Source organism: Moschus berezovskii, chromosome 15, assembly GCF_049115385.1.
Source record: "Moschus berezovskii isolate FMDL1 chromosome 15, NW_MosBer_1.0, whole genome shotgun sequence".
Classification (NCBI taxonomy): Eukaryota; Metazoa; Chordata; class Mammalia; order Artiodactyla; family Moschidae; genus Moschus; species Moschus berezovskii.
This window is the reverse complement of record NC_142474.1, coordinates 44455999-44469634: the sequence shown is the minus strand read 5'-3', so window position 1 is coordinate 44469634 and position 13636 is coordinate 44455999. Positions and strand designations below refer to the sequence as shown.

Below are 13636 nucleotides of genomic sequence, written 5' to 3'. Positions count from 1 at the left end.
ACACAAGAGAAGACTCTACACATGGACATCACCAGATGGTCAACACCAAAATCAGATTGATTATATTCTTTGCATCCAAAGATGGAGAAGCGCTATACAGTCAGCAAAAACAAGACCAGGAGCTGACTGTGGCTCAGATCATGAACTCCTTATTGCCAAATTCAGACTTAAATTGAAGAAAGTAGGGAAAACCACTAGACCTTTCAGATATGACCTCAATCAAATCCCTTATGATTATACAGTGGAAGTACAAAATAGATTTAAGGGTCTAGATCTGATGGAGTGCCTGATGAACTCTGGACGGAGGTTCGTGACATTGTACAGGAGACAGGGACCAAGACCATCCCCATGGGAAAGAAATGCAAAAAAGCAAAATGGCTGTCTGAGGAGGCCTTACAAATAGCTGTGAAAAGAAGAGAAGCGAAAAGCAAAGGAGAAAAGGAAAGATAAAAGCATCTGAATGCAGAGTTCCAAAGAATAGCAAGGAGAGATAAGAAAGCCTTCCTCAGTGATCAATGCAAAGAAATAGAGGAAAACAACAGAATAGGAAAAACAAGAGATCTTTTCAAGAAAATTAAAGATATCAAGGGAATATTTCATGCAAAGACGAGCTCGATAAAGGACAGAAATGGTATGGACCTAACAGAAGCAGAAGATATTAAGAAGAGGTGGCAAGAATACACAGAAGAACTGTACAAAAAAGATCTTCATGATGAAGATAATCATGATGGCGTGATCATTCACCTGGAGCCAGACATCTTGGAATGTGAAGTCAAGTGGGCCTTAGAAAGCATCACTACGAACAAAGCTAGTGGAGGTGATGGAATTCCAGTTGAGCTATTTCAAATCCTGAAAGATGATGCTGTGAAAGTGCTGCACTCAATATGCCAGCAGATTTGGAAAACTCAGCAGTGGCCACAGGACTGGAAGAGGTCAGTCTTCATTCCAATCCCAAAGAAAGGCAATGCCAAAGAATGCTCAAACTACCGCACAATTGCACTCATCTCACACGCTAGTAAAGTCATGCTCAAAATTCTCCAAGCCAGGCTTCAGCAATATGTGAACCGTGAGCTTCCAGATGTTCAAGCAGGTTTTAGAAAAGGCAGAGGCACCAGAGATCAAATTGCCAACATCTGCTGGATCATGGAGAAAGCAAGAGAGTTCCAGAAAAACATCTATTTCTGCTTCATTGACTATGCCAAAGCCTTTGACTGCGTGGATCACAATAAACTGTGGAACATTCTGAAAGAGATGGGAATACCAGACCACCTGACCTGCCTCTTGAAAAACCTGTATGCAGATCAGGAAGCAATGGTTAGAACTGGTCATGGAACAACAGACTGGTTCCAAATAGGAAAAGGAGTACGTCAAGGTTGTATATTGTCACCCTGCTTATTTAACTTCTATGCAGAGTATATCATGAGGAACGCTGGGCTGGAAGAAGCACAAGCTGGAATCAAGATTGCCAGGAGAAATATCAATAACCTCAGATATGCAGATGACACCACCCTTATGGCAGAAAGTGAAGAGGAACTCAAAAGCCTCTTGATGAAAGTGAAAGAGGAGAGTGAAAAGTTTGGCTTGAAGCTCAGCATTCAGAAAATGAAGATCATGGCATCTGGTCCCATCACTTCATGAGAAATAGATGGGGAAACAGTGGAAACAGTGTCAGACTTTATTTTTTTGGGCTCCAAAATCACTGCAGATGCTGATTGCAGCCATGAAATTAAAAGACACTTACTCCTTGGAAGGAAAATTATGACCAACCTAGATAGCATATAAAAAGCAGAGACATTACTTTGCCAACCAAGGTCCTTCTAGTCAAGGTTATGGTTTTTCCAGTGGTCATGTATGGATGTGAGAGTTGGACTGTGAAGAAAGCTGATCACCGAAGAATTGATGCTTTTGAACTGTGGTGCTGGAGAAGACTCTTGAGAGTCCCTTGGACTGCAAGGAGATCCAACCAGTCCATTCTAAAGGAGATCAGTCCTGGGTGTTCATTGGAAGGACTGATGCTAAAGCTGAAACTCCAATACTTTGGCCACCTCATGCGACGAGTTGACTCACTGGAAAAGAGTCTGATGCTAGGAGGGATTGGGGGTGGGAGGAGATGGGGACGACAGAGAATGAGATGGCTGGATGGCATCACCGACTCGATGGACATGAGTTTGAGTGAACTCCGGGAGTTGGTGATGGACAGGGAGGCCTGGCGTGCTGTGATTCATGGGGTCGCAAAGAGTCGGACACGACTGAGCGAGTGAACTGAACTGAACTGATATGGCGACTACCAGCTTAAGGACTGAGACAAAAAGAGCAGTCATAGATTTAATCTAAACACACGACAACTGTTTATGAGATAAGCGATAAACAGGTTCTGAAATAATAAAACTCAGCATACTTTTGAACTTATGAATTATAGTTAGAAATGGCTGAACCTGTTTTGTCAAATATGTGCCAAATCTTGAAGCCCGATACTTCGATGGAAATCTTCTCTCCTCATCATCAGGATGAAGAAATTGCTTCTGATGGTCCTAAACTGTTAGAAAATCAAAACCAAATTCTATCTCAGCACTTAAGGAAATCTCAGATTAAAGAAAAAGGCAGATAGATGTAATATTAAGGACTCTTCAAATAGGTCCTTTTGCAGCCTGGAAAAATTGATTGGAGTACACAGACACCCCTATTCCTGAGGCTCTGCAGCCAGAGAATTCCACTGATGGAATTAGGATCATACACAGCGTAAGAGAGATTGGTTCGATCCCTGGTGTGGGAAGATTTTATATGCTGTAGATTTCACATACAAGTAGGAGGTGGCTGGTGAAGGTCGTGTGTCTGCTTTGAATCAAGATGACGGCAACAAGCTTCTGGAAATCATTGTTCTGATCTTGTGGGGGCGGCGGTAGATAAGCCACCTTCTCTGCTCAGCCTGTTTCTACACTTATCAACATAGAAATTGATAATATTGATATCTGTCTTGTTTACCTCACAGGATGTTATAAAGCTCAACTGAAATAATATATGATAAAACATGCTGGAAACAAAATATGAAACACTATAAATATATAAGATGGCAGATATGATATCAACATGGGAGGCATAAACAAGAAAGGAAACGTTGACCCAGCTTGCAAATCAGATGATGGGATGAATGAACACATGACTGATACCATGGTGAGCCACGTGAGTCGTGGATATTTTCATGCGGTGTCAAGGGAAACATGATATGTAAACTATGGCTTCTCATAGTTGGAAAGGCTTTATCGGACAATTGGAATGTGGAAGCCTCAAAGGAAGGAAGGAAGGATGAGCGGGTGAAAGAAGGGAAGGGGGAACACGTCATGTTTGCTGGGATGCAGGAGACATTTCAAGCTCTGTGTGTGGAGAATACTCTTGAGAGTCCCTTGTACCGCAAGGAGATCCAACCAGTCCATTCTAAGGGAGATCGATCCTGGGTGTTCTTTGGAAGGACTGATGCTAAAGCTGAAACTGCAATACTTTGGCCACCTCATGTGACAAGTTGACTCACTGGAAAAGACTCTGATGCTGGTGAAGGTTGGGGGTGGGAGGAGAAGGGGACGACCGAGAATGAGATGGCTGTAGGCATCACCGACTCTGTGGACATGAGTTTGAGTGAACTCTGGGAGTTGGTGATGGACAGAGAGGCCTGGCGTGCTGTGATTCATGGGGTCGCGGAGATTCGGACACAACTGAGCGACTGAACTGAACTGAACTGAACTGATACCTTGGTATAGACGATGGGAAGAATTGAATGACAGCCCGAGGAGAAGAAGACAGTGAGATAAGCCAGTCATGAGCAACCAGATGTTTTTCATACTTTCTTTTATTTTTATTTTGTTTTTTGTTTCTTTTTCATACTTTGTCTCATTTAAGCCTCACAAACCACCTTACAAAGTAGGCATTAGCATCCCCACTTTACAGAGGACAGAACTGAGGCTCAAACAGCTTTATCTAACTCAAGACTACTCATTCATAGATGGAGTTTAGATTAAAACTGGAGGTATTTCTAAGGCTAAAACTTAATGTGGTGTGTTGTTTTTTTTTTTTTCCCTCTGTGCCTTGTGTCAATATTTACAAAGTAACGGGAGGTTCCAAAAGTCCCAGTGTGGGTAAGATTGGAGAAGGGTATTGGGGTGAAGTGGGTCCAAGCAATGGGCAGAGAAAATTCTTCCCTCCCTACAACTTCGTGTTTTGAATGACCTAATTTTCTTCGAACTATTTTAATATGCTCATCTCTTAAATCATAGAATTTAGCCATGTTTTGTTTTCTTTTTTTTTTTTTTCTCTCTCTCTCTCTCCCTACAGGCAAAAAGAAAGAGAAGATGATTACCTTGGGGCTGACCTGCCCTTTTTAAACACACAAGGACAACTGTCAGCCATCTCGTGATCCCCACCCAAACCACTCCCTCTGGAAATAAACACATTACCCGCGCTGGAGTTGCTGCAAGACCAGAATTACAGGACAATCAACTATAGGAAATGCTATTGCAAATACAATGGCGGGCAGAATACACATGAGAGCCTTGTCAAATTCCTCTTACAAAACTTCCTCTTGCAAACATCCTCTTATAACCATGGTGTTATAACCACTTGCCAAAGTATCTCACCAGGGACAACACGGAGAGCCCCCTGTTCTCATTATAATTAATTGGTTGTAAGACAGACTTGAAACAATCGGGATCCTGATGCAATTTCAACACAGGCTTCCTCTGATGAAATCTTCCCTGGGCTGCAGGAAATACCTCAGTGGGGAAGGATGCATGCACCAGTCACACAAGATGGACCGAAATGACAGGTTTGTGGTTTCTCCACCCCATGCCAACTCTTTCTTCTGCATTCCCATTCTAAAGGAAATTAGCAACTGATTTCCATGAAAAATAAGCACGGATTTTTTTTATTGCAAACGTTTTGTTTTATATTGAAGTAAGACTCTGATGCTGGGAATGATTGGGGGCGGGAGGAGACGGGGACGACCGAGAATGAGATGGCTGGATGGCATCACTGACTCGATGGACATGAGTTTGAGTGAACTCCGGGAGTTGGTGATGGACAGGGAGGCCTGGCGTGCTGTGATTCATGGGGTCGCGAAGAGTCGGACACAACTGAGCGACTGAACTGAACTGAACTGATAGCCATTTAACAATGCTGTGATAGTTGCAGGTGGACAACAAAGGGACTCAGCCATCTGTATACAGATATCCATTCTCCTTCATCCAGACTGGCACATGACATGGAGCAGAGTTTCCTAAAGCACAGATCTTTTCAAAAGCACATAACATGATTTCACTCAAGACTTCAAGCCAAGCTTCCAGGATCCCAGGGACCTCTCCCAGAAACTGTTCCAGATCTGGTGTTTGGAGCCCTTGGTGACCATCAACACTGGTTGCTCTTTTTTTCCTCTCCTTTCTTTGTGACCAGAAGTCAGGGTTTGAAAAATGTTCTCACTATCACAGGAGCCGGATAGCCTGGGTTTGAAGCCAGCTTGGCCACTTCCTGGCTACTTCACATGTGAGGTAATTTCACCCCTCTAAGCAGAAGCTCTTCATTCTCAGAATGGGGGTAATTAAAATGTCTGGACTCAAGCAGTCCTTGAACTCCACTGCGACCTGCAGTCCACGGAGCCTACCGCGTCTTGCTGCTGCTGCTGCTAAGTCACTTCAGTCGTGTCCGACTCTGTGCGACCCCACAGACGGAAGGCCACCAGGCTCCCCTGTCCCTGGGATTCTCCAGGCAAGAATACTGGAGTGGGTTACCATTTCCTTCTCCAGGGGATCTTCCCAACCCAGGGATCGAACCCGGGTCTCCCGCATCGGAGGCGGACGCTTTAACCTCTGAGCCACCAGGGAATCCCGCAGCCAGTCTATATCATCCCTCCCTGGCAGAGGCCCTTGGCTTCCTTGTTCCTTTCTCACTGGTTTTCTCTGGTGCCCCTTCTCTGTGTGTGGACCCAAGCCACTGAATGTGGCTGGACAAGATCACGACCACACTAACTGTCCTCCCTTTTAGTTCACGATGCGGGGTTTTATCGTGCTGCTCTATGAGCCCAGGCACTGTCTCAGCCCACTGACTCTCCCACTAAGAAAGTGGAAGCAAAGGACAAGTACCTACTCATCTTTCCCTCGGTGATGTTTCCACCCTTGCCTTCTGCGACTAGGAATAAACTGCCCACAGTCGAGTTAACGCCACTGTCTCCAGCTATGTCACGGAGTCATTGACCCCCAGACTTCTTATCTCTTGTGGAACGGTCTTCAGCCATGTTCTCCTTTTGCTTTTACATCGTTCATTTCCCCCTTTTACTGGATGGTTCCCATTGTACCAGTGTATCTCCCATACAAACCCTCTTTACTCACCCCACGTTTTTCTCTAGCCACTGCCCCATTTTTTCAAATCTACTTTGTAGCAAAATTCCTTTGAATGTTGCCATCACCAGCTGATTACAATTGCCTTCCAATTCTTTCTTAAACCCACTCCATTCCAGCTCTGCCCTCACCCCCTCGCCCATCCCACCTTCCTGGTACCTTTTATCCAATCAACCCAGTCGTCAGCTCTCAGGCATCACTTTTTTCGGGGGGGCTTATTTTTATTTATTTGGTTGTACAAGGTCTTAGTTGCGACATGTGGGATCTTTAGTTGTGGCAGGAAAACTCTCAGTTGCAGCCTGTGGGATCTAGTTCCCTGATGGGGGATCAAACCCAAGCCCTTTGCATAGGGAGCATGGAGTCTTAGCCATTGGACCACCAGGGAAGTCCCCCTCAGCCATCGTCTTATTTTGCCTCCAGCAGCCCTTGACACGAGGGAGAACTTACTTCTCTAGGAAACTCTGTCTTCACTTGGTGTTCCTGTTGCTAGGACAGCATAACAAATTTATCTCAAAATTTAATAACTTGAAACAATAAACACAACTGTTTTGCTCAGAAATCTTCAAACTGGACAGGGAGGGCTTGGTGGGGGCAACTCATTTCTGCTTCATTCTGTATCAGAGTGGACACTTGAAGGCCAAGGACATTTGGCGATACTTGAAGGCCAAGGGCTGGAATCAGCTGAGGTCCGTTCACTCACATGCCTGATGCCTGGGCTGCAAAGGGACTGGTGCCCGTGGGATTCTAGGGCATCTCTTCGTTTCTGTTCCTCTATCTGATCTCCCCAGCGTGGTGGCATCTGTATCAGAGTAGCCAGATGGCTTACATCCTTGGGCCTCACAAGTGTTGAGAGAGAGAAAGAGACTGGAAGTCAGTTTCTCAGGTTCCACCTCTTGGCCGAGCAGTGATAGCAGCACGTGGTCAAGGAAGAGAGTGACTTGATAAAGCCAACAGAGTTTGCTAATGAATTGGAAGTGGGTATGAGAGAAGGGACGTCAAAGATTGGGTTGAGCATGGTCGCCTGGCAGGATGGAGCTACCATTAAGTAGGGGAAGCGAGTGGTGGAGTGCCATTGAGTTTATGGCTGACACCATCCTTGGAAATGATAATCTGCCGCACTTGGTTTCTGGAATCCTACATTCTCCCGGACTTTCTCCTGTCTCAGCAGCAACTCTTCCTCACCCTGCTTCACTTCTTCCTCTTCTCCACTCTTCAAACTTCAGGTACCCAGGACTTCTTCTGTTTTTTATTTTCTTCTCTTTCTTGGTGATCTCAAAGAGTTTCATGGCTTTCCATGTCACCATATTCTTTTTGTTGTTATTATTCATGAGGATTAAAAAAAATTTTTTTTATTGGAGTAGAGCTGATTTACAATGCTGTGCTAGCTTCAGCAATACCACTCCTGGGCATATAACTGGAGACAACCACAGTCCAAAAGATACATGTATACATGCACCCCGATGTTCATTGCAGCATTATTTATAATAGCCAGGGCATGGAAGCAACCTGGATGTCCACTGACAGATAAATGGATAAAGAAGGTATGGTACATATATACGATGGAATATCACTCACTTATAAAAAGGAAAGAAGTAATCCTTTTTACTTGCAACAACACGGATGGACCTAGAGATTGTCACACTAAGTGAAGCTTGTCACCTATATTCTAATGACTCAAATGTGTACGTCCAGATTGGACATCGCCCAGGAACCACCTACTCAATGACTCTTCTTGGATGGCTCATTGGCCTCTCAAATATAATGTATCAAAGACAGAACTCCAGTCTGCTCCACCCAGTGCTCCTCCAGTAGCTTCCCCCCATCAACAGAAGCTCCATCCTGCCAGACAATCACGCTCAACCCAATTTTTGACGTCCCTTCTTCTGTAATAACAGCCTCCAACTCATTAGCCGACTCTGTAGGCTTTTTTTCAAAAACACATTCAAGATCTGACCACTTTCTAATCTTACTTCTCTCCTCTTTCAAGTCACCCATTCTCACTGTTGCAAATACTTACTTTGTCTTGATGCTAGAACTCTCTCTTTGTTACTGATGTGCGTTCTGCCAAAATTTCTAGTCGAGAACAACTTGGAAAGCATGATGGTGTGGTATATGTTTCAAAACTGTTCCAGTTGCCTTGTTTTTCCTCACCTTTCCAGGCCCTAAGCTGCCTCTGATGCCTTGTGGCAAGGTGAATGATAGCATCCTTCATCTCATATCTTGAGGCTGGGGTGGCTAGAGGCTAGAACAGGGCGTGAGATCAAAGTTGTATCCTGTGTGAGCAAAACTGGGACATTCTGTTGCAGGGATTTTTCAGATTTCATGCTGAACATGAACCCATTTAAGAATCTGGTAGGAACCACAGACACCCTCCCACAAAAAGCATGTACAGCAAAGAAAAAGAACTTGAGATCCACAGTGGGGCTCTGACAGCTGTTCCCAAATTCCTGTGTCCAAGGGTCTTGGATAAAGACCCAGTTCCATAAAGACCAAGAACCAGGGGCCACTTATTGAGTCAATCATCTTCATGCTTTGACATCACTGTGGCCCTACTTTTCATGGCCAGTGTTGGGGAATAGGGGACAAGAACTGTCCCCTGAATTATTCAGAACTCACTCTTCAGAAAAATAGTTTGTAACAGTGATTAATAACCCAACTAACTAGCTGTTTTAATCCTTGAGTTGTGAGAAAAAAGTATTACATTGAGAAGAGTGGCTCTGTTTTTGTGTCCTATTTTTAGGCAGGCTACATCTGCTGCTGTCTCAGAGACTTAACAATTACTTGATTGGTTGATTATTTTAAAACATATTGACAAAAATAGACACTGAGTTATTTACACTAACACATCCAATTATTACCCTTTATTATTAATATTCCAGGCAGATTTTAAAAGTAGCTAGAAAAGGAAGAATTCTATTCGATGTTAGAAATCACAAGCAAAATTGCTGAATAAGATCTCCTGGGCTTCCTAAGTACAAATTTGTAGTCAGTATTCCAGTAAGGAATATTGGGAACTCACAATCAGTCCTTATGAGAGAATGTTTGACTCTCATGTTTGTGGTTCTTCCAAAGTGTTGAAGTATTTTTCACTATTACATTTGCAATCATGAACATGGAGTGGAATATGGGTAGCCAATCTTGTTCATTTCTTTACTGCATATGTCTTAATATTTCTTTTTATTTATTTATTTATTTGGCTGTGTTGGGTCTTAGCTGTGCCACCTGGGGTCTTCAATACCACATGGGAAATCTTCCTTGAAGCATGCAAGATCTAGTTCCTTGACTGAGGATTGAACCCTGAACTCCAGCATTGGGAGCACAGAGTCTTAACTGCTGGACACCAGGTAAGTCCCTCTATATATTTTACATGCATGAATCATGAAGGTTTGTCTTACATTTCAACTATGTATGCTGCTTTGTAATAACAATGCTTCATAATAACACTGGACTTGTAAGACTTTGATTGGAAGGATTTCTGTTTTTGCCCCCAACCTACCAGAGGTAATTTAGGAAGGTAGCTGATGGTTCCAACTTTGCACTCAAGGAGGTTTAGAAGCTACATACAATCAACCCTGCATAGAATTTGGTGGTAACATCGAGTTGACATCCCAAAGGTGCTGAATGTATAAAAGGGAATGGCATATGCATGCTCAGCTGCTCAATCATGTCCAACTCTTTGTGATTCCATGGGTTGTAGTCCACCAGGCTCCTCTATCCATGGAATTCTTCAAGAAAGAATCCTGGAGTAGGTTGCCATTTCCTACTCCAGGGGATCTTCCTGACCCAATGATCGACCCCACGTCTCCTGGGTCTCCTACGATGGCAGGAAGATTCTTTTACCACTGTGCCATCTGAGAAGCTCAAAAAAGTGAGTGGGAACTGAGTTCTTACAAGAGAAAAAAGGGAGCAGAGTAAAAAACAGTCATGGTGAGCCGTCTTCACCTCCTGAACCCCTTCCAGTCTCAGTAACGATGCAGCATTTGTGAAACCCAAGTTGCTGATGACAGATGAGGGTCTGGGTCATGTCTTAGTTCAGGTACCCCAGAAGCAAACCCTAAGATGAAGATTTATGTGAGAGTGATTGATTAAGGAAGTACCCCCCAAGGGGAGTCACTAAGGAAGTGGGGACATAGTCAGGGGAGCAGAGGGGGAAGGAAGGACATCAAGCAGGGATGCAAGTTCTGGCAGAGTCTTGTAGAAGCAGACTTCAACTTGACCCCATGAGGAATGCTGGCCGAAAAGTTACATCTGAGAATTTGATCCAACCTGAGACAAGGGAGCTGGGTTTTCAAAGTCCTGTACCTAACAGTCACTGGAGAGGAGTAACTTCCCAGCTCTCCTGGCCATCTGTACATTTGGGCACCATGGTAGCTAGAGAATATGCCTCAGGTTGTTGGAAGAAAAACTACACTGAAGTCTGAGGGCTCAGTGAGGACTGGTAAAGGTTGCATGTAAACACAGTGAGAAGCATGCCGAGAAATATGGACAGTGCCAGCAGTGTCCGTTTGCAATAAGTCATTTCAGCCCCTGGGAGCCCAACTTTGTGGCTTAGAAACATGGGACTTATCCAATTCCTGTGGTGGAATTCATCCAAAAATGACCACATGTAAGAATTTTTATGATCTCTATGGACAGAATAAACTGTTTAGTTCTAGACTCCATGTTATGATTTTTTCGGTCACTTCCTTGTTTTTTTTTTATGTCTGAGCTTTATCGACTGCCAGGTCTCTAGGGCAGAAGTTTAAAAAAATAACCTGGAGACAATCCTTGTGCATGCAATTGAAAATAAACATAAAACTGTCCAGCACACTCTGTGTACAGGATTAATTAGCAAGTGTTCTTGGCTCACTAGTAATTTGGGGGCTTGACACTTCTTTTCTTTCAGACAGATCGCTGTGAAAAAAATGACAATAATTACAGCTTCAAGATTAATAATTTGTCAACACTATTTTCCATCCAACAACTAGCAGAACACAACAAGAGAGATTCATTTTTAGCCACACAACTGATGTTTTGCAAGAAACTGTAAAAATCTGAAAACATATTAAAGGAAAAATGATCATCACCCTGCTCCTCACAAGATATTATCTGAGCAAATACATAAAAGCAAGTATTATAGGAAAATCCATTATAATTAGATATGAACATTATGGTCAATAAGGTAACTAAAATATATGATATCATAGAATATTCTACGTGACCCAGTGCATTGGTATCAGATGACTTGGGCATGACATTGCTGAGAAATTAATCAGCCTTAGTAAAGATGAGGCCTCTTCATGCTGAGAGATTCATGTAAAACAAATTGATTTATTAATTATACCTATATCAGTTGTTTTCTAAATATAGATCAAAGGTGGATTATCTTCATTCATTTTCATAGTTTCTTAAATTAGTACAAGAATAATCCTAGACTATGGATAGACGATTTGCAAAATACTCATCTTAAGCTGCCACTGTGTTCCATGTGGTTTTTTTGCTCAGTTCTTTAAAAATTATTTTAATTAATTTATCTTTTAGTTATATATAACAAAGGACAAAAATAGCAAGGATACAGCTTGATAAATTTTACATATGTCAAAACCAGTGAAACCACCAAAATACAATATTTCGAGCACTCAGAAGACAGTCTCATGTCCCAGAAGGAACCACGACTCTGACAGCATGGACCAGTTTGGTCTGTTTGTGAGCTTCATACACGTGGAACCCTATAGTATATTGCCTTCTATGTTCGATTTGTTTGGCCCAACAGTATGTCCGTGAAATCCATATTGTTGTATTCCTTACTTTTTTAACTATACAATTTCCTCTTAACTCAAAAAATCTCGATCATTAAGGCTCATCTTCTGTAGCAGACAAAGCTGGAGAGTCAAAACTAATCTAAAATGCCATACCTTCATTGACCCGAAAAATCCCACCATCTCACATCATCAGAGGAAACATAATGATTTGCAATACCACGTAATCCTACTCATAATGTCAATAGAGTTCTTTATTCATTGATTACTAAATTTAGTGGCATGTCTATTTCTAAACTAGAAGACAGATGAACATCTACCTGGCTGATAAAATTTTCATCGAATAAGTTCACTGACTTCTTGAGGCTGTAAATGCCAGTTTAAGTTTAGTCTCGTTTAATAAGCAGCGTCCATGGCTTGATGTCTGAATAGCTACTTTTTACATCAACAACTCAAATGCAGATGATAAAAGGATGTGCTCAGTTGCTTCAGTCCTGTCTCACTCTTTGCAACCCTGTGGACTGTAGCCCCCCTGGCTCCTCTGTTCATGGAATTCTCCAGGCAAGAATACTAGAGTGGGTAGCCATGCCCTCCTCCAGGGGAATCTTCCCAACTCAGGGATCAAAATTGAGTCTTCTGTATCTCTTGCATTGCAGGGGGATTCTTCACCGCTGAGCCACTGGGGAAACCTGATAAACCGACAGGCATCTGGAAATTCCCTGGTGGTGCAGGGGTCTCAGTGCTGAGGGTCCAGGTTCAATCCCTGGTCAGGGAACTAAGATCGCACAAGCTGTAAGGTACAACAGAAAAGGAAGAAAGGGAAAAAAACAAAAGACAAGCATCTACCTTAGATGGTGGCAGAGGTGTTCTTTGTTGTGAAGCAGAGAAAGACTTGAAGTTTTCATAAGATTCTTGATCAAGATCTGAGGCAAAGGCCTGTTGGGGCAGATAAAGGGAAGAAGACCCATGAGCAAGGTCACCTAAGGTCAGTCAGCAGTTGCAGAGGACCTGGCAGGGGCCACTGACCTCTGGCTTTCCCTTCAGCCCTCTATCTGTTGGGCAACACTTCCTGGCATTGAATTTCTCTGGATGGCATGACTTTTAATGAAAACACTCCCACAGATGGCAGAAACCAAGCCTGTAACTGAAGTTCAAAGAACAGTTTCCACAAATACAATGTCAAGGTAAATTATCAGTCAGTTAATATACTCTGATCATATAGACTTGGGGATAAGGAGATGATAAAGGGTAGAACCCCAATTCAAGTTAGTTCATTCACATGAAGCCTAAACCATGCTTGAGATGTCTTTAGGAGAGATAAGTGAAGTGAAGTGAAAGTCGCTCAGTCATGTCCAACACTTTGCCACCCCATGGACCATATAGTCCGTGGAGTTCTCCAGGCCAGAATACTGGAGTGGGTAGCCTGGCATGCTGCAGTGCATGGGGTTGCAAGGAGTCAGATATGACTGAGCTACTGAACAGCAGCAACTCTGTTTTACCCTGTACTGGTAACTTTAGCAC

The 13636-nt window shown here is 43.1% G+C and overlaps 1 long non-coding RNA gene and 1 other non-coding gene across 3 annotated transcripts in view; one reads left to right on the top strand and one right to left on the bottom strand.

Moving 5' to 3' along the window:
* Positions 1-4616: 4616 nt before the first annotated feature.
* The window catches only part of LOC129559187 (uncharacterized), a 32238-nt gene continuing 23218 nt past the window's right edge, over positions 4617-13636 (top strand). For both annotated transcript variants that reach the window (XR_008686479.1, XR_008686478.2), the window contains exons 1-2: positions 4617-4813; positions 9591-9721. This is a non-coding gene — a long non-coding RNA (uncharacterized LOC129559187). The remainder of the gene's footprint in view (positions 4814-9590; positions 9722-13636) is intronic.
* TRNAR-CCG (transfer RNA arginine (anticodon CCG)) lies at positions 5793-5864 on the bottom strand. The gene has a single exon. It is a non-coding gene; the product is annotated as a tRNA-Arg (tRNA).